The sequence below is a fragment of the Myxine glutinosa genome, unplaced genomic scaffold (genome assembly GCF_964187855.1).
Source record: "Myxine glutinosa unplaced genomic scaffold, kmMyxGlut1.1 SCAFFOLD_393, whole genome shotgun sequence".
Taxonomy (NCBI): Eukaryota; Metazoa; Chordata; class Myxini; order Myxiniformes; family Myxinidae; genus Myxine; species Myxine glutinosa.
Window position 1 is genome coordinate 124922 of NW_027616499.1, and position 20104 is coordinate 145025.

Sequence of the window (20104 nt, forward strand, 5' to 3'; positions counted from 1 at the left end):
AACGTACATCCGAAGTAAGGCACACATTGACGAATCGTCCTTTCTGTGAATTACCAGGATGGCAGCATATTGCTGACCCGGGATTCTATCCCAGGCTACACAGCTCAGAGGTGAGTGTAGGAGCTTGCGACACGAAGGGGAAAGAAAAAAGTGTGGTTAAAAATATATATATAGTGATCTTCACCCCCTCTTTAAACGTGACATTTCTTGGCTTCATTGTCAACTGTATTTGAAGATGCTTGGTGGGGTAGCACAGTGTAGTTAGTGGTGGTGTTTGCTGTCTGAATGTAGAAAACACAAATACCTGATGCAGTCTGATTTTTCACCTGCCTGACTGCATTTTTATTCTCACATTTTCTTATTTGTGACATTTATTTAACGACAGCTTTACAAAATCTTTCTTTTCTGCAGGAATGCTGAGCTTAAAGTGATAAATGAATCTGTTGAGGAAGAGTATGCTGAACCCCAAGTAACAAATGTATCTGCTGGGGAAAAGCTGCGAACTGGTGAGTTTTGAGAAATAATCTTTTCACAAAATATATTATCGTCTCATTTACAAGTACAACAAGAGTGACCTGAAAATGTTTGTTGTTGATTTGTTTCTTTTTCAATTTGCTGGTGGTGCCTGCTTGTTCCTCATGACAGTGATACAAACAACTTCCTCTCATCACAGTAATCTTTCCCGTGAATGCTCCAGACTTTTTGTTTTGATCCTCCAGGAACGCCATGGCGGTGTTTTAGTAGCTCCACTCGGTCACAGGTGTAACTTTAGTGCAGAGGCATCCGATGTGTAATATTTGGCCAAGCTGAGCATCACCTCAAGCAATACAAAACAATACTGATTGGTGATATTGATGGAAGAGGAGGAAGACAAGGATTAAAATGGACAGACAAGATGATGGAATAGATGAGGAAGTTAAAGATACAGCTGCTGAATAAACATTTGAATGGTGTTCCGTAAGAGGCAATCTCTGGATTGTAGACGGTACCAGATGATGGTGAGAGAGCAAATTAATTTAAAATGAAAATATAAAACGGCATGATCACTGAGGTGGAGGAAACGCTCAAAGGAAGCAAGTAATAGGTTTGGGTTGGGAAGGGTTAATGCGGTTCAGAAAGATCATGGTCAGGAGGATGGATGACGTGAGATGGTGGTTAAACTGGGTGTCCCGTCTGCCAGCATGAGGTGGTGAGTGTTAAAGATCACATAGTGTCCTTCACAAAGAGGAGGGAGCTATCACTGGCACCTTGGGCGAATTCCAAATTCCTCTCATCACCAGCTGAGGACACTGCATCAACGGTACATCTGCCTTCTTAGCCAATGATGCTTGGTACTCCACAGTCTTGTTTGTGCTAAATAGAACATGGAAAAAGCCTGCTTTGTCTGATTCGAAAATATAAATCCCATTAACATCCTTCCACAAACATAAATTTGCCTTCTTTGTTGTTGTCCAACACTGTTTCAGATGCCTATTTGTGTGTTTTTTCCACCATTATTCCTTTATCCTTTTCCTGGAGAGAATCCACCATTTATAAATTATACTGTGTCCAACAGGGCTGTACACAACAACAACAACAACAAACAACAGGCATTTTAAGGCCATTTTCCCTGCAAGAGCGGGGGTTAGCTTTGCGGTCCCCATGACAATCTTCTCCATTTTGCCCTATTTTCTGCATCCCTCCTTGTTAACCCCCTCACCCGCATTTCTTCTTCAACCCTCTTTAGCCAAGTCTTTCTCGGTCTTCCCTGTCCTCCATTTCCTTCTACATTCATTTCCATCACTCTTCTCAACCAGTCACTTTCATCCTTCCTCAACACATGACCAAACCATCTCAACCTGTTTCTCTTCACAGCATCCATCACAGGCTCTATTCCCATCATCCTTCGCAATTCATCATTTGTCTTCCTCTCTCTCAACGATATTCCACACATCCACCGAACCATTCGCATTTCCACCCTTTCCAGCCTTGGTTGCTGCTCTATGTTCATTACCCATGTCTCGCTCCCATAAATCATAACACTTCTCACACATGCAGCATACACCTTTCCCTTCATCTTCAACGACACTCCCCTCCTCGTCAGCACGCCACTCAGTTCCCGAAACTTCTTCCATGCACATCTCACTCTCGCAAGCGTTGCCGAGTCTGATCCACCTTCTCCATTCAGCATGTCTCCGAGGTAGCAAAATGTTTTCACACCTTCCAGCTTCACGCCATCTCCAAGATCCAACTCAACATTTCCTCCATCTGCAGCTCCCTCTGTGCACACCTTACACTTGAATGTAGCTGCCACACTGGTTAATGACCCTCTCAAACCACTACATTTTTGATGAACCCACTCAGCGCACATTGTACATTGAATGGAATTCGCTCCGACACCCTTCCTGCACATAGCACACGGCCACTTCCCAGTTCTTTCTACCTCACCACATGCTTTACCACTTGCCATCACCTTCGTTTTTCTGATATTCACCTTCAGACCTTTTGTCTCCATACATTCCTTCCACTTGTTCATCTTCTCCTTCAGTCCATCCATACATTCTGCAATTAACACCAGATCATCTGTATACAACAACTCCCACGGTAAACCCTCCTTTACGTTCCGAGCCAGCACCTCCATCACAGCTACAAGGCTGTACAACCACCGTTTAGAGGCCATTTTTCCCCGCAAAGCGGGGGTTGGCCTTTTCGGGGACCGTGGTAATTGTTGTTTTTTGGTCCCCTTTTTGAAGCAATGTTTTACGGCCGGATGCCCTTCCTGACGCCAACCCTTTTTGCCGCCTTCAACGACAAACAGGGAATTACCAGTGAACTGGTACTCAATTAGCCGACCTCGGAAGGATGACAGGCTGAGTCAACCCCCCTGGCATTAATTCGGCGATCGACCGAGATTCGAACCCAGGATCCTAGGATCCTAAGCCGGCACCCTAGCCGCTAGCCCAACACCAGGGCTAGGCCCAACACCAGCTACAAGGCTGTACAGATGTAGTGAATTTACCTCTGAACTGTGCAGTCTGCTTTGCTTCTCAAACTGATCGTGCACTTTCGAATAAAGAGCTAGTCTTGCACGTCTTACACCTTACACCGCCTTACACCGTCCTTACACCGCTAGTCTTACACCGCACCTTTCCTATGCCATCTCCAGGCGCTGCATAACCTCATTTCCGGGCACCGAAGGGGGCTCGGTAATGACGCCCGCTAAAAGGGAGTACTCGGTTTTCACTCTGGTTGTTTGTTTTCTTGCTTTCTTGTTTGTTTGTTTGTTTGTTTGTCTGGGCGATATCTCAGCCATCCTTTAAGCTGGGAAGCTGAAATTTCAGCACAATAGTGAGCAAGTACTTTGTCAAAAAGGCTATTTTTTGTTTTTTGATTAATCAATTAATTGATGAGCTATTTAATTATTAGCGATTAATTGCCACTCTTATACATTTACTTTCTCTTCTGACCATTATCTCAGGCACCTTTTGAGTTAGGAAGCTGAATTTGGACATGCCAAGGATCCTGGGTTCGAATCCTTGTTGATCGCTGAAGTAACACCAGGGGGGTTGAAGGCCTGTCACCCTTCCGAGGTCGGCAAATTGAGTACCAGGTCACTGGTAATTCCCTGTGTGTCGCAACAGGCGACTAACAGGGTTGGCGGCAGGAAGGGCATCCGGCCATAAAACATTGCTTCAAAAAGGGGGCCATGGTGCCCGAAGTGATTTGGCTGCAAAGGCTATTTTTGATTTATTGATTAATCAATTAATCGATTAATTATTTGATTAATGACTAATGTTTTTATTTTTTTTGATTTACAGATTCGGATGAAATGGTGGTGCTTTATATGTTCTATTGGCGAATTGATTATTTATTTATTTATTTTTTATTGTTCTTTATTTATTTTTCTTTATTAATTATTTATTTATTTTCTTTCTCATCTGGCCAATATCTCAGGCACCTTTTGAGCTAGGAAGCTAATATTTGGACATGAGAGTGACCAGGTGATGTGGCCATAAAGGATATTTTTGATTTATTGATTAATCATTGAATCAATTAATTATTTATTGATTAATCAATTAATTATTAAAATTTTTATTAATGACTTTCATTAAATTTCTAAAAGATTCATCTTCGGATGAAGCAGTAGTGGTTTTGTTATGTTATTAGCCAATTGATTAAGAAAATATTTTATGATAATTGCACACCGCACCTTTCCTATGCCATCTCCAGGCGCTGCATAACGTCATTGCCGGGCACCGAAGGGGGCTCAGCAGTGACGCACGCTGAAAGGGAGTACTCAGTTTTCACTCTGGTTGTTTTCTTTCTTTGTTGTTTTCTTGTTTTCTTGTTTGTTTGTTTGTCCGGGCGATATCTCTGCCATCCTTTGAGCTCGGAAGCTGAAATTTCGGCACAATCGTGAGCAAGTCCTTTGTCAAAACTGTATTTTTTGTTTTTTGAATAATCAATAAATTGTGGAGTTTTTAAATTATTAGCGATGAATTAAGTACTTATTTAATTAATCAAATTTCCTTTCTCTTCTGACCATTAACTCAGGCACATTTTGAGTTAGGAAGCTGATATTTGGACATGCCAATGACTTGGTGATTTGGCTGCAAAGGCTATTTTTGATTTATTAATTAATCAATTGATCAATTAATCGACTAATTATTTAATTATTCGATTAATGACTTAGAATTTTTTTTTTTAAGTTACAGATTCTGATGAAATGGTGGTGGTTTATGTGTTCTCTGACCGAATTGATTAATAATTTAATTTTTTAATGATTATTATTTATTTATTTTCATTATTAATCATTTATTTATTTTCTTTCTCATTTGGCCAATATCTCAGGCACCTTTTGAGCTGGGAAGCTAATATTTGGACATGACAGTGACCAAGTGATGTGGCTATCAAGGATATTTTTGATTTATTGATTAATCATTTAATCGATGAATTATTTATTGATTTAATCAATTAATTATTTAATTTTTTATTAATGACTTATTTAATTAAATTTCTAAAAGATACATCTTTGGATGAAGCACGAGTGGTTTAGTTTTGCTATTCGCCAATTGATTAAGAAAATATTTTGTGATAATATTTTATTGATTTTAATTATACAATTAATCAATCAATTTATTGTACACCTCTCCCTTGCAATGCAGTCTCTATGAGCTGCACTGCGGTATTGCCGGGCGCCGGAGGCACCCCAGCAATGCCGCACCGTAGGATATTTAATTATTTGGCATGGGGGCGGTGTAGTTTGAATCTATCTGTACTTGTTTTTGGCTTTTTTGGTCCGACGAAGGGTTGATGCCAGAAATGTCAACTTCCCCTCGCTTCCAACTGTGGAAAGCATTGCTCGATCAATGTCCTTCCTGGTGATTCCATCCGTTCCAGTAAATCAAATGGTGCTTCACAGGTGGTGTGTTTGCTCACAAATGTGTGGTCCCTTTGAAGGAACTTGTGCTGGGTATTCTGTCTGGTCACATTAGTTTAGAGACATTAAACATCTCATGGTGTCTTTCATGACGAGTTGGCAAGTCAACGCCGGCACCCTGAGCAAATTACAAATTCCTGCCTTTACCCAATACAATCATGTCAGGCCTCGCCAACCAGTTCCTGAAAGACTTGGGTCAATTCTGCATGTTCTGAGCCCTTGACTTCTTAGGAAGGGATATGGTTTGTGAACATTTGGCTGGCAAAGAATAAGACAAAGACTCATTGATGAAATTGATGTCTCATTTCCACAATGTACACACATCTGAACACGGTGATGTTCTCTCCATTGATCTTTTTCTGTCTCAATATCTGTTTTATGTTCATTTTGCCTCTTCTTTCCAGGATCTTCTCTCCGTCATGGTGAAGATGATAAGCGTACTTTCAGTTATAAGAATAGAGTACTTCCAGAGTTCGATGTGGGGCATGTCGTGGTAAGCAAGACATTCAATTACCTTTTTCCAGTAATTGCTCGGTTTGTGTCACGGATGCTTTCCTGAAATGTCCGACGATTATCAAAACGATTTAAATCAAAATAATTTTTATTCCTCCACCGACGAAGTCGCCAGAGACATTATGTTTTCAGGTTGTCCGTCCGGATGTCCTTCCGTCCATATGACCATACGTACGTCTGTGGATCCGTCCGTGATAGGATTTCGTTACTGCGTTAACTTAAGAAGGGTTGAAGGGATGTTAGTCAAACTTGGTGCAGGTATGTATAATGAGTTAAAAATGAACTGATTCGATTTTGGGGTCATGAGGTTAAAGGTCATCGGTCATGTTAGGTAAAAATCCTGTTACCGTGATAACATGTGAACCAGTGATGTGATTCTGACCATAGGTGGTCCAAGTGCGTATCGTTTGATACAAAGATGAACTTATTTGATTTTGGCATCAAGAGGTCAAAGGTCAAAGTCTGTGATAGGTGTCGAACTTGAGAACGACGAAAGCAATCTAATTCAAACTTGGCACAGGTATGTTTAATGATTTGAAGAATTATTGATTCGATTTTTGGGGCAAGAGGTCAAAGGTCAGAGGTCCCGTTAAGTAAAAAAAATCTGTCACTGTTCTAACTTGCGAATCGGTGATGGGATTTTGCCTAAACTTGATATAAGTATTGTCATGCGAATCCCTCAGGGTTAACACCAAGGACCGCAGATGGACCAAAATGGCTTTACTGGAGGCGACGATCAAACACGGATTTTACTTCTGTAGCGCGGGAAGAAGAAGGGAAGTGGAAGCTGTGGCAAAAGCGCTTACCTTCAGCGAACCGACGGCAGCTTCGATCCTGCAGGAAAATTAATGAACTCGAACAACGAATTAGAATGTACAAAAATAGAGATTTATTCATGGACCCGATACAATGAAACGTGACGGCAATCAAATAAACTAAATCCTATATTGGGATCCCACACACCAGAATCAACAACAGGACACAGGAATGAATGAAAGGAAAATAAGCATTATGGTGTGTATTTGTGAAATGTGGTGCATCTTAACTGTCCGTCTGTAGTCGTGTCGTATCCACCATGGCTCCAAGCTCCGGTGCGGAGAAACCCTCCGTCCGCCTTGCACGCTTCGCTAGGCCCAAGCCAACGCCCTCGCTCCAAACCCCTCGCCGTTCGCACACGAGGTCCCGCCCGTTCACAGCACCGAGCCTCACTCCTGCACCACGCATATGGTGAACCAACGACCACCAGGACCTCTCAAGACCAAGAAGAAGCGCAAGAGCTTCAAGCACAGAGAGATATCGTGCAAGAGACAGAGCTAGAGCTGGAGTTGCTGAAAAATGTCCTGCAGCGCCCTTTTATAACCTGGGCGGTGACGTCAGCCTTGGCGCGCCACCAACCAGTGCCTTCCACCGAACCTTCTATCGCCTTCCCTCCAATCACATGTTCCCTGTGGCGTGGTCATAGCTCGTGTCACGCGATGTTGCTAGGCCTAGCTGGTGGTGTAGCTGACGGCGGCCACCCGGCGGTGCCCCGATCTGGCTTCTTCCAAAGTCGTTGTAAGGGAAGGGGATTTAATTACTGTGTGCGCTAAAGGGCCTATCTAAGTGTTTACAGGTGTGCATTGCCATAAGGGACAAAGGTTTGACGACAGAGGGGACGACGAACAAAGGAATCTTTATCCATAATCCCTGCACTATATAGCACGCCCTGCTCCCTCGTAGTGGGGACATCAATACAGCTTATCCCGGCAAACCTGACTAACATAGAACTTATTACAGGTAGATTCCTTATCGCGACAGTCGAATACCTTCCTATACAGATCTACCTGGCTCCAGATATTCCTCTACCCCACCGACATAATAGTATGTATAATGATGCGAAGATGCACTGATTACATTTTTTCATCAAATGTGAGAAATGAGGTGATTTTGTGATTTTGGTAAGGTCATATGTCATGTCAGCTAAAAAGGTGATACTTGAGAACAGCTGAATGGATTTATATGAAACATGGCACAAGTACTGTATGTGTAATGATGTAATAATGTGGGCGTATTGGTCGATGTCACGACGTCGAAGTGTCGTTCTAGTTATCATTAGCATTACTAGGATAAGCTTGTGATGCGTTCTTAATGTTGCCACTTCACATATTGTATTTCACTTTTTACCGATGATATTCCTCTGTTTTTGAGTAATGCCAGCTATATTCAAGTACACAAACGTACAGTAGTTCTGTCGACGATTTTGCAATCTTCCAATTTGGTACTTTGCGATGTATAATGGCATTTTTATCAGTCTTGCAAGTTCTGAAAATGTTCGAGAATCAAAGGTGTGGCTTATAAAGCGACGTAAATGTGAGTTGAGGCGACGCAAGTAGGGTATTGCTATAATCGCGTGACGACATAATGGGTGGTCTTACTCTATTTATTTATTTATTATATCAATTATTTCCTTCTTTTTAGTTCCCATGAGATATCTTATAGTCGTTGATGTGAGATGCCTAGCCTGGGTTTGAATCCCAGCCCAGCTATAAACTGTCATTCCTGTGTTTCATAGGCAGGGTGATTCATCAATGTGTGTGCCCTCCCTCGGATGGATTTTAAACTGGTCATCCTTGTGCCGGAATTAGTTGTAGGACATCGAATATCCCATGGTGTTCTTCACAAATAGGAGGCAAACTATCGCTGGCACCATGAACACATTTCAAATTCCTTTCCTAACTTCTTGAGCCGGAGTCGCGACTTCACCAGCATTGTGGCCAAATATCTGCTCTGCCTGGAGCAGGGGTTCCCAACCTTTTTTGTGTTATGGCCCCCTTGGCTCCCAGAGCACATCCCCAGCACCCATCTCCCTTTTTGCGAGGGTCGAGCGGCAGAGCGTGTGTAAGCAGGCTATGGGGGTCTGGGGGCAAGCCCCCCAGAAATGTTTTGATTTATATGTGCTCTGTGGTGCATTCTGAGAGGTGTTTTTTTTCCTTTAATTGGCTATTTTGCTTGTATGAGAATCGGTAAATTATTACACAGAAAATGAGGAATTCCAAGTGGCCAACATGAACATTTAGTTCCATAGTTTTTTTCTGTTCCTTACTGGCTCCCAACTACATCGTTTTTGGAAGAAGCAAACAAAGCAACGTCGCTCGAATGATGCATGTTTGATATGAGATTTTAATATTATCAGTAACAACACTATGGACAGCATATAATAGAACTGTCACACACGAAAACAGTATGAAAAGGTTCCAAGTCAAGAATATGTGAAAACTAAAAACCTCTGTTATGTCTGTATTTAACACAGTGTGTTATGATCACACAAAATGAAACTCAATTCGACAACAACTCAGGTAATCAAAACTCGTGACGCGGTGCATGCGCCGTAAAAGTGAATTAAAAACTCAGTGGGATGGCTTAAATTGCATTTTAGCTACCAATTGGGGTATCCATGGTTGAGTCACAGTCAGGGCACAGTGGAGGTCATCTTCCACGTGGATCCGATTACGCTGTTTCAATTTGATATTCAACAGCGTGGAAAACCCCACTTCGCAGAGATAGGTAGACGAGAATGGCAGAAGCAACCGGATAGTTATCTGGCTGATATTAGGGAAGCGACCCATTCCCTCCCAAAACTCCGTCAAGCTCTTCTCTTCTAATGTGTCTTTGGCAAATCAATCGTTTCGGAGATTCAGGAATTCATCTTGCATTGCCTCCGGCATGCTCTCCACGCAAAGGTTGACGGAAAAAGGATTCCTCACAATTTTTGCCTCATTCTTGTCTAAATCACAAAAATACTTATGAAATTCCAGCTCCAGTGACTGCAGATGCTCAAGAATATCATTTTTCAGTATGGGATTTTTTTTTTTTTTTTTTTTTTTTTTTTTTGTATACAAGATCGAGGCTCGTGAAAGAGCGAACATTAATCACACAGAAAGACAAACCGACACATAAAACATATAACATCGGGAGCGGTAGACAAGATAGGGAGAGAGGGGGAAGGACACAAACACAACATTTGAGAGCAGGGACCGAGAGACATGGAGACATCGAGAGATCTGAGAGAGGGCGAGGGCTTTGGGGGGGGGGGGCATGGGAAGGGGGCGGTGGGAGAGGTATAAAACATATGGACACTGCCAGGATTTCCAGGAAAGAAGTTGGAATTTCAAACAAGGTGGATCTGGGGTGAATTAGCGGGGGTAGAAAAGATCAAGGTTTTGGATGGGTGAAGATAAGAGATGGTGGTGAACAGCTGTTTTAAAGACCTGGAGGGAGGAGTGGGATTGAAGGGAGTGAGGGAGTTTGTTCCAGAGGCGGGAGAAAAGAGGAATGAAAGAGTGAAGGTGAGCAGAGAGCCGAGATTTCGGCAGTTTAACCATCAGAGGGTTGCTGGCAGATCTTGTGCGACCTGTAGGAATATTTGGGGGACAGAGCACAGAGAGAGCTGGGGGTGCAAGGCCGGAGAGGAGTCGGTAGAAGACAGAAAGACCACCTACCTGCCTGCGGTGAGTGAGTGAAAGGCCCTCAGAGATAGCTTCATCGCGGGAGATTCCAATAATTCTGAAAGCTTTGGTTTCAACAGCGTGAAGCCGAGCTAGGTGTGAGGCAGGAACACCGGCCCATAGGGGAGAACAGTATTCCATTGAGCTGCGGATGAAAGCCTTGTATGTGGTGAGGATCTCAGGTGTGCCGAGGAAGGACTTCGCACGACGGAGGATGCCCAGTCGGCGACTGGCTTTGGAGGCCAGCTTGGAAATGTGGTTTTCCCAAGAAAGATCATGGCAGATAGTGAGACCCAAAATCTTGAGCGACAGAACTTCTTGGAGAGGATTGTTGAGAAAGTAGATGGGAGGGTTGTCCAGTCGATCTTTTCGGAGAGACATAGTAAGAGTGTGAGATTTGTCAGGATTGAAAGACATGTTCCACTTGTTTGACCAGTCTGTGATTTTGTCCAGGTCTTCAGAGAGTGAGGAGGCAGCAGACTGCCGATCTGAGGGAAGAGGAATGGAGCGGCAGAGAGTGGAGTCATCAGCAAAGAGATAGAGAGGATTTTCGAGAGAGTCAGAGAGATCATTGATGAAGACCAGAAAAAGCACGGGGCCCAGAACACTGCCTTGGGGAACTCCAGCCTGAACAGGAAGAGGAGATGAGAGAAACCCATTCAGGGCCACACGTTGACGACGACTAGAGAGGAAGTCCGCCAGCCATGCATGGAGATTTCCATGGATACCAAAGGAGGAGAGTTTGGTGAGCAGAGCGGGGTGCCAGACCGTGTCGAAGGCACGTGATATGTCGAGGGAGACAGCTCTAATTTCCTGTTTGGCATTGAGGACCTCCATCCATTGTTGAGACAGCAGAAGCAGCATGTCCAGAGTAGAGTGACCTGGTCTGAAACCAAATTGATGATCAGAGATCAAGCCATTGGAGAAGAGGAAAGATTTCATATCCGAAGCAATGATGGATTCCATGACTTTGCTGATAATTGGGAGAAGGCTGATTGGTCTGTAGTTGCTAGGATCTGTTTTTGCACCTTTTTTGTGCAAAGCGGTGATGTTGGCTGATTTCCAAGCAGATGGCAGTTGACCTTGAGCAAAAGAGAGGGTGAAGAGAACAGAGAGAGGGTGAGATAGAGCAGCAGAGCAGGATTTTAGGACCCGTGGGCTGATGCCGTCGGGTCCAGTTGCAGAATCAGAGTCGAGGGTTGACAGAAACCTTTCCACCTTGTCAGGAGGAAAGGACACGGAGTCCAGGAGCAGCAGGGTACGACTGGGTATGGTGGGTACAGAGAGGGATGGGTTTGGGACACAAGATTTAGAGGCAAACACAGAGTTGAGGCATTCAGCTTTTTCACGTGCGGAGTCAGCTGTGTAGCCGTTTGAGGTAAGGGAGGGGATGGAGGGGGAACAAACACCAGAAACGGATTTGACCAGACGCCACCAGGATTTGGAAGAGGGAGACAGATAAGAGAGTTCGGTCTTGAGAACGTGAAGATATTGTTTCCTGGCTCTCCTGAGGGTGGACACACGCTTGTTTCGGGCTTTGTGAAAGGAAATGAGATTTCCTTCCGTTGGATTTGCTTTCCAGGAGACGAAGGCAAGTTGTTTCTGGGCAACAGCCTCACCACAAGATTCCGTGTACCATGGATGGGAGGAAGGGTATGACAACTGAAGACGAGATGGGATAAATCTGTGCATGAGAGAGAGCAATTTACTTTGGAAGAATTCCCAGGATGAGTTGATGTCAGAGGTGGTAGAGATGGGAGACCAATCCAGATGATTGATGGCTGCTTGAAGACCGTGCCAGTTGGCCTGAGTGAAATGCCAGACTCGTCGACGCTGAGCAGGCTCCCTGAGGATGGTCAGAGAGATGTCCACTTTAACAAGGACATGATCAGATGATCCGATCGGAGCAGAAGAAGAGCAGCAGACATTTTCAGGGAAGTTAGTCATAACCAAGTCCAGAAGAGAAAATGTTCCGTTGACTGAGATCCGGGTCGGGAAATTGACAGATTGTGTCAGTCCCAGTGAGTCGCAGAAGTCCTTTGCTGAGGAGCCATGGCTGGTGAGAGAGGTACCCACACCCAGCCAACTGGCATGATGACAGTTGAAATCACCACATATGAGGAAGAGAGAGTTGGGATGAGTAGATAGAAGTTGGTCCATATCGTCAGACAGCGAGATGTAGATGGAGTCATCACTGTTTGGTGGACGGTACAACACACATATGAACAAGAGGTGGGAGCGAAGGGGAAGCCGTAGCCAGAGGTATTCCTGGGGGTGAGGTGGAGAGAGTGCAGTGCAGGGCGAGTGAGGAAGAGAGTTTTTGATAAAGATAGCAACCCCGCCTCCAGGACGAGGCTCAGGTCTATCACACCGGAGGAGGGAGTAGCCCGGGAGAGATACTATGGATTGAGCTCTTTTCCCATGCTGTCTTGCAATTCAGACATTCTTTCGAACATGGCAATGTTTCCTGTGTTCACATTCCTGTGCCAGTTTTGGAGCTTGGCAACAAATCCTCTGAGATGATCGTGGAAAAGAATAATATTAGTCGCTCTTCCTTGGAGCTTGAGGTTCAGCTGGTTCCGCTGCTCGAAAATGTCAGCAAGATAAGCAAGTTGTTCGTTCCACAATTCTTTGTCGTAATGCTGCAGGAGGTCATGTTTTCCTTGAAGATTCAAGAAATGTTTGACTTCCGCACGAAGTTCAAAGACGCGGTTCAGAACATTCCCTTTTGAAAGCCAGCGTACAGCAGTATAGTACAGCAACGTTTCATGTTCCGCGTTCATGTCTTTGCACAGCTCCTTGAACATTTGGGTGTTGAGAGCCCCTGCCTTGATGTAGTTAACAATCTTGATTACGACTTCAATAACTTTCTTCAATGAGAGAGAGAGAGTCTTACAAGCCAGGGCATAGCGATGAATCGTAGTGGGTTCCTTTCGCTTGTGGTGCCAGCATCTTCACTTTTGCTTGGAATCCGGATTTGGAACCAAGCATGGCAGGAGCACCGTCAGTGCAGACACCGCATACATTCTCTCACTGAATTTCTCCCGCATCGAAGAACGACTTCATTTTTTCCATGACGTCGTTAGCTTTTGTCATTGTTTCCAGGGCACTACAGAACAAGAATTCTTCCTTGATATCATCTTCCTTGACATAGCGAACGGATGCCAGTAGTTCGGAGCAGGAACTAACATCGGTTGATTCATCATGTTGAAAAGAAAACAAGCCAAAAGGCACCACCTTAATCTCATGGATGATCTGTTGTTTCACATGTCACGGATACGATGCTGCACTGTGTTATTCGATAAAGACACCTGTTCAACTTTGCGAGCCTCTGCCTTGCCGAGAACCCGTTCGACAATGAGGAGGGTACAAGGCTTGATGAGTGTCTCCCCAATTGAGTGGGTTTTTTTCTTCTTTGCAATTTCAAGAGAAACTTCATAAGAAGCCTGGACAGTTGCTACATTTTGTTGTTGAAAAGCTCCTCCCTCATCCAACTTCTGTCGCTTTAAAAATTTTCAAGCAGCTTGAAAAATTCGGGATCCTGCTTTGCATGTTGTGCGTGATTTGTCTCGAGGTGCAACTTCAACTTGGATGGCCTCATGGATTCAGGACTCAAAACCTTGTGACACAGCACACATTGTGGTTTCTCTTGGCCAGACACGGTAATGGATGTGAATCCAAGCTTTATGTATTCGTCAAGATACTTTCTTTTTTTACTCCCAGAAGCCATAACGTCAAATCTGTAATAAGTAAAAATCAAAACAATATCAAATTCAAAACAATAAAAAAAAAAAAATATTGTAACGGTTTTGAGAACCTGCACTTAGTAAATTGTTTGTAAAGTTCCATTGTAAATAATTCCCTGTAAATACTCCTGTAAATATCCCCATTTCTTGTAAAGGTCAAAGGTCGCACCCAAGCTAGTCCACATTGCAACAGGCAGGACACCATAGGACCTCTCAATAGACATTTCCTTAATATGTGTTTAGTTAAGGCTGTGTTTCCAATAGTTGAATCGACGTTGCATTAATCAAATAACCTAGGCCCCTTGCAACCCCATTCATCTGGCGGCGCAGCCGCCCTTTCATTGGTGCCAAAGTTCTGCCAACTGGATCCACTGGCCCGTGTGAGACGCCATAAGCCATGAGGTAAAGCCCGAAAAAGGAGGCAGAGCGCCAAGATGGAGGTGTGGCCACGTCATCTCACCATCAAGGTCGTGGCCGGTAAGCCCTCGCCGGCTAACCAAGGCTGAGGGGAGTCGACCGGGAGGCGTACCCTCAGAGACGCGGCTTGATTCGTGCGGCGAGCAATAAAAGCGGTCACGGGGACTGCTTACGGAGATGAGTGAGGGAGCACGCAGATGAGACAGGAGAAGAGCACGTAGAGGAGAGGGAGGAGCACAGACGTGCACGGAGAACCTTTTGTTGGCCCAAACATTCCTTTGTGCGTACGAGAATCGGTGCGCTCGCCGCAGCAATATCACCAGCGCTGCCGGCCGGGTTTTGCCGCTGAACCAGAGCGTGGGCGTTCGAGCGGGACCTCGACGTCGTGCCGTCATCCCCGGACCTTTTCCTGCTCCGCCAGCTCCTTGGACCGTCTCATCCTTCCAGCCATTCCTACCATTGCCATCTCCCACCCGTGTAAGTGTGTCTGTATTGTCCTGGGCGTATGATAAGTAAGACCGTATAGATAAGCTTGCCCTGTGTCCTGCTTTGCCTCTTTTGTATATTCTTGCCCTTTCGTTTTCCTCTTGTAGAAGAGAAATAAACCTGTGTACCTTCTTTACCTTTGGTTTCTCTCTTCATTCGATCGCTCTCGTCCTTTCTTTCAATTGAATATCTGTGGCACGATTTGGCCAACCGCTATAATCGGGTGTAGTCTGTTAATAACGGCCCGAGTCGCAGCGCGCTTCGCTCGGCGCATCCATTGACGCTGCGGCCCGGGTGGAAATATCTCCTCGCTTACGGCCGGTCCTAGTACGCAGGTATTTGGGGATACCACCATTGACCCATGACCCTGGCTACGACCGACCGGAAGTGACGTCATATTTCCAGGACCGGGAGGATCGGCCAGTGAAAACGACCAGGGGATTGACCCCCAATTGATAACGGGAGTGCCGACCCCAGATCCGCAACAATATATATATTTTAGTATGGTTCAAATTACCCCATGGCCCCCCGAGAAATACACCATGGCCCCCAGGTTGGGAACCACGGGCCAAGAGTATGGTACATGAATATGAATATGAATATGAACATGATGATGATGATTATCGAGTTGATGTGAAATAATCATTTAAACATGGCTTTGTCATTACCCTTGCCAGAAGAGAGGGTATTGCATTTGTCTGTTAGTTACTTGGCAATTTTTTTTTTTTGGACAAGGATGTTGATCACGTGTGTGTGTGTGTGTGTGTGTGTGTGTGTGTGTGTGTGTGTGTGTGTGTGTGTGTGTGTGTGTGTGTGTGTGTGTGTGTGTGTGTGTCTGTGTGTGTCCGTCCGTCCGTCCGTCCGTCCGTCCACTCACTGATACTTGCCTGCATGTAACAATTTGAAACTGATCTTCACAAAATCGTAAAGTTTGTGGTCCGACAAAATGAAGTCAAATGGTTTCTTTTGGTCAAACACTTTTTTTCAAATCTCTAAAATCCTCAATTTTCATCCCATTGACTTGAAATTTGACGAGGATTTGTATATCTGGTCACTGAATTCAATCATCATGCATATTTGAGGTCAACATAGGCCAAAAGGTCACCAACGTTTCTCGGATTACTAAAATCCTCAATTTTCATCAGATTAACTTGAAATTTGAAAAGGATTTGCATATCTGGTCACTGAATTCAAACACCAAGTATTTTTGAGATCAACATCGGCCAGATTTCTAGAATCCTCAATTTTCATCCGCTTAAATTGAAATTTGGAGAGGATTTGTATATCTGGTCAGTTAATTCAACCACCAAGTATGTTTGAGGTCAACATCAGCCAAAAGGTCAACATAGGCCATAGGTCAACAAATAAGCTGCAATTTCTAAAATCCTCAATTTTCATACAATTGACTTGAAATTTGAAGAGGATTTGCATTTGAGGTCACTGAATATAACCACCAATTATCTTTGAGGTCAACATCAACCAAAAGGTCAACATAGGCCAAATTATTTAAAATTGTTAATTTTCATCTGATGACTTGAAATTTGAAGAGGATTTGCACGTCGGTTTACTGAATTCAACCACCAACTATTTTTGAGGTCATCATGGACCAACAACCAATTTTAGGGATTTTGCAAGTATCGTGCCATGCACGACATATTTGTTGTGTGTCTGTTACTTGGCAAAAAAAAAAAAAATTGACGTTGAATGTTGATCATTCCTGTTTGTGTGTGTGTTTGTGTGTTTGTTTGTCTGTCCGGTCACGTATACTTGCCTGCAGATCACAATTTTAAACTGATCGTCACGAAACTTCACCAAATGGTAGAGTTTGTGGTCGGACAAAATCAAATTTATTTTGAGGTCAAAAGGTCAGCTTAGGCCAAAGGTCAAACACTTTTTTTTCAAATTTCTAAAATCCTCAATTTTCATCCGATTGATTTGAAATATGAATAGGATTTTCATATCAGCGAACTGAAACCAACCACCAACTATTTTTGAGGTCAACATGGACCAAAAGGTCAACCGAGGCCAAATTTCTAAAATTGTCAATTTTCATCCGATTAACTTAAAATTTGAAGAAGATTTGCATATCAGGTCACTGAATTCAACCACTAATTATTTTTGAGGTCAAAAGGATGCACTACTGAGTGCCATTCTGCTTTGTTTTGTTTTGCCAAGTGTTGCTGCATGAGTGATTTTTCATTTGTCTGTCTCAGTCTGTCTGTCTGTTTGTCTTCACAGAATAAATATGATTTTCTCTGCAAGCGTTGGTCCGATTGGCAGGAAATTTTCACCATCGACATTTGACAGGAAAATTTCACTCATTTTGCAGAGTTTTTAAAAGATAATTACGACATCATAGGTCACATGGTACGGGCGCCATCCTGGAAAAACCGAAAAACTTTGCATCTCCATATCTCCAAAAGCACTGCATAATAAAAATTGAGACATGGCTTATTGTAAAGAACTCTTCATGGGGAATAACATATGTTAATGATGATGTCATAGGTGCCTCCATTATGATGTCATAATTCGATAAGTACTAAACTTAATCCGATCAAAATGAAATTTTATGAGCTCAATCAAGGGGTAAATTAGTGGAGAAAACAAAACGACGTCATCGGTCACGTGGTTCGGCCGCCATATTTGTTTTAACACAAAGCCTTAAAAACCACCAAAAACACGTCCTGGCGAGGGTCTGCAATCTCTGATTGCTCTTTCTTAATTCTATTTTATTTCAGAAGCAATGTTGTGAAGCTCTGTTTGTGCCTTTGTTTTCAGTTCGATGAGTGGGAGGTTATCTCCAAAATTGGAGAAGGAAGTACTGGATTCGTTTACAAAGCAAAGAATGTCAACTCTGCAAAAAAGGTACAAGCTGTGTGATGTACCTGCTATGTCTTCATTTCACTTTCTGGGAGATGGAACAGTTTGTGGGAGAGCGAGATAGAACACAGAACTGTACACGGTGGAAAATACAGACAGCAGGCAGTGTAGAGGGACACGACGGGGAGACACATGGAAGAAGGACGAGAGCAAAGGGATCGGGAAATTCTGCATCTGAATGTATCGTATCTTCTCTATTTCTGATGAGATGAACGATGCTTTTTGTTTTGACTTGCAGGCCCCACATCACTCCTGCAAAAAATTACATCATAGATGTGATTGCAATGAACAAATAATGTGTAATCTGTGACAGATGATGGTTGAGTGTCAAATATCACCAAAAATAATGTGGAAAATCACTGGATGCAAAGTTGAGGGGGCTTCTTCATTCCTACCATTGATTTTTCTTTTCTTTTTTCCCCTCAATTCACACTTTGATGCCCATCACTGCTCCTCACCCCCTCCCACTCCCTCATCGCTTGTACCTCAATGTTTTGTCCTTCCAATTCTTAACACTCGACTAGATTCACTTGTGGTGTATTGATGTAATCGTTTACCTATTCCCCTTTTTATCGTCCGTCTATGTGAAATTGTTCCTTTCTGTCATTTATCTCCGACGTTGACTTTAGTATAAACAGATATAATAATTGTACATCACCACACACCAATATCATATATTTTACTCATTTTCCCAAATTGTAACTGAGATGTTGTAATACCATCTCTTGTCGCCTCTTTCAGGTTGCTTTGAAGTTGACAAAATCTGTGGGAAATGGAGACATTGTAAGTTTGTGTTTATATTGAGATATTGGTGTTTTTAACTGTTGAACTAACAACACAGTTTAACTTACCTCTGAACTGTCCTAGTAGAATCTTTGTCCGTTATACATCTTTGTCTCTTGGCTCCTGAGGCCGTGCATCTCTGTGTGAGAGTTACAATCTTGTGGTTTTGGTAATGGGGTGACCTAACCTGATTCCAGCTTATTGAAGGAATTTGTATAATTTTATCTTTCTGTTTTCTGCTTTTATTTTTTATTTTTTACAGATGTTGCATGAAGCACGCATAATGAAGAAGCTTCATCACTACAACATTGGTAAGTATGGATTTCACTCAAACTTATTGAAGTTTGATTGCAATATAATATATTTATATTATAATAATATGAATGCTTAGAATGAAATGCACCTCCTTAATATCAATTTCATTGACTTCAAGAATGAATTTGATCATGTTTATATAGCAGGCCTGTGGAAAATACTGAGATCTTATGGAATTACACAGAAGATGATCACTCCAACAAGCAAATTCTATAACCACTTTGCATACATTGTCATCCTGAACACCTCTTTATCACAGTGGTTCCCGGTAGAGTCTGGAGTTCACCAAGGTTGTATTATATCTCCTATCCACTTTCTGATTACAATCGACTGGATCATGAGGAATACCACATCATATAGACCTCGAGGCATCCAGTGGACCCTTTCCACCCAACCTGAAGATCTAGACTTTGCTGACGATTTTGCTGTTTTGTCATCAAGGGACACACATTTGCATGGACAATGACAGGCTAGCTATCCAGAAGAAGGACAGATCTTAATGTCCATACCACCAAGACAAAGGTGATGAACAGCAACACCGTACCTCCTGCATCCATTACTGTAAATGGAGAAGCCCGGGAGACTGTAGATGAGTTTACATACCGAGGCAGTCTAATCGGTAAAGACAATGGAGCCAAGAAAGACATCAAGTAAGAATCCGCAAAGCTTGTAATGCAATCGCTCAACTCTATTCTATTTGGAAGTCGAAGGAGTACAGTTTTTTTTTTTTTTTTTGTATACAGAGTCGAGGCTCGTGAAAGAGCTAACATTTATCAAAGAAACAAATCAAACAAACAAGCAAACAAAGTATATAAAAAGGGGAGCGGTCGACAAGATGGGGAGAGAAGGGGAGGAAGCACACAAACACAACATTTGAGAGCAGGCACATCAGGAGATGTGTGGGAGGGAGAGGGCCTGGGGGGAGACAGGATAGGTATAAAACGCAAGGACACCAAGGACTTCCAGGAAAGAAGACAAAAGTCACCTCAAAAAAGTGAATTTGGGGTGAAATTAGCGGGGGTAGAAAAGATCAAGGTTTTGGATTGGGGAAGATAAGAGAT

General features: G+C 43.2%; 1 long non-coding RNA gene across 1 annotated transcript; it reads left to right on the forward strand.

Moving 5' to 3' along the window:
* The first annotated feature begins 415 nt into the window (after positions 1–415).
* Positions 416–18716, forward strand: LOC144888976 (uncharacterized). The gene is made up of 4 exons (XR_013621498.1): positions 416–506; positions 5824–5912; positions 17844–17930; positions 18687–18716. It is a non-coding gene; the product is annotated as an uncharacterized LOC144888976 (long non-coding RNA).
* Positions 18717–20104: the final 1388 nt, after the last annotated feature.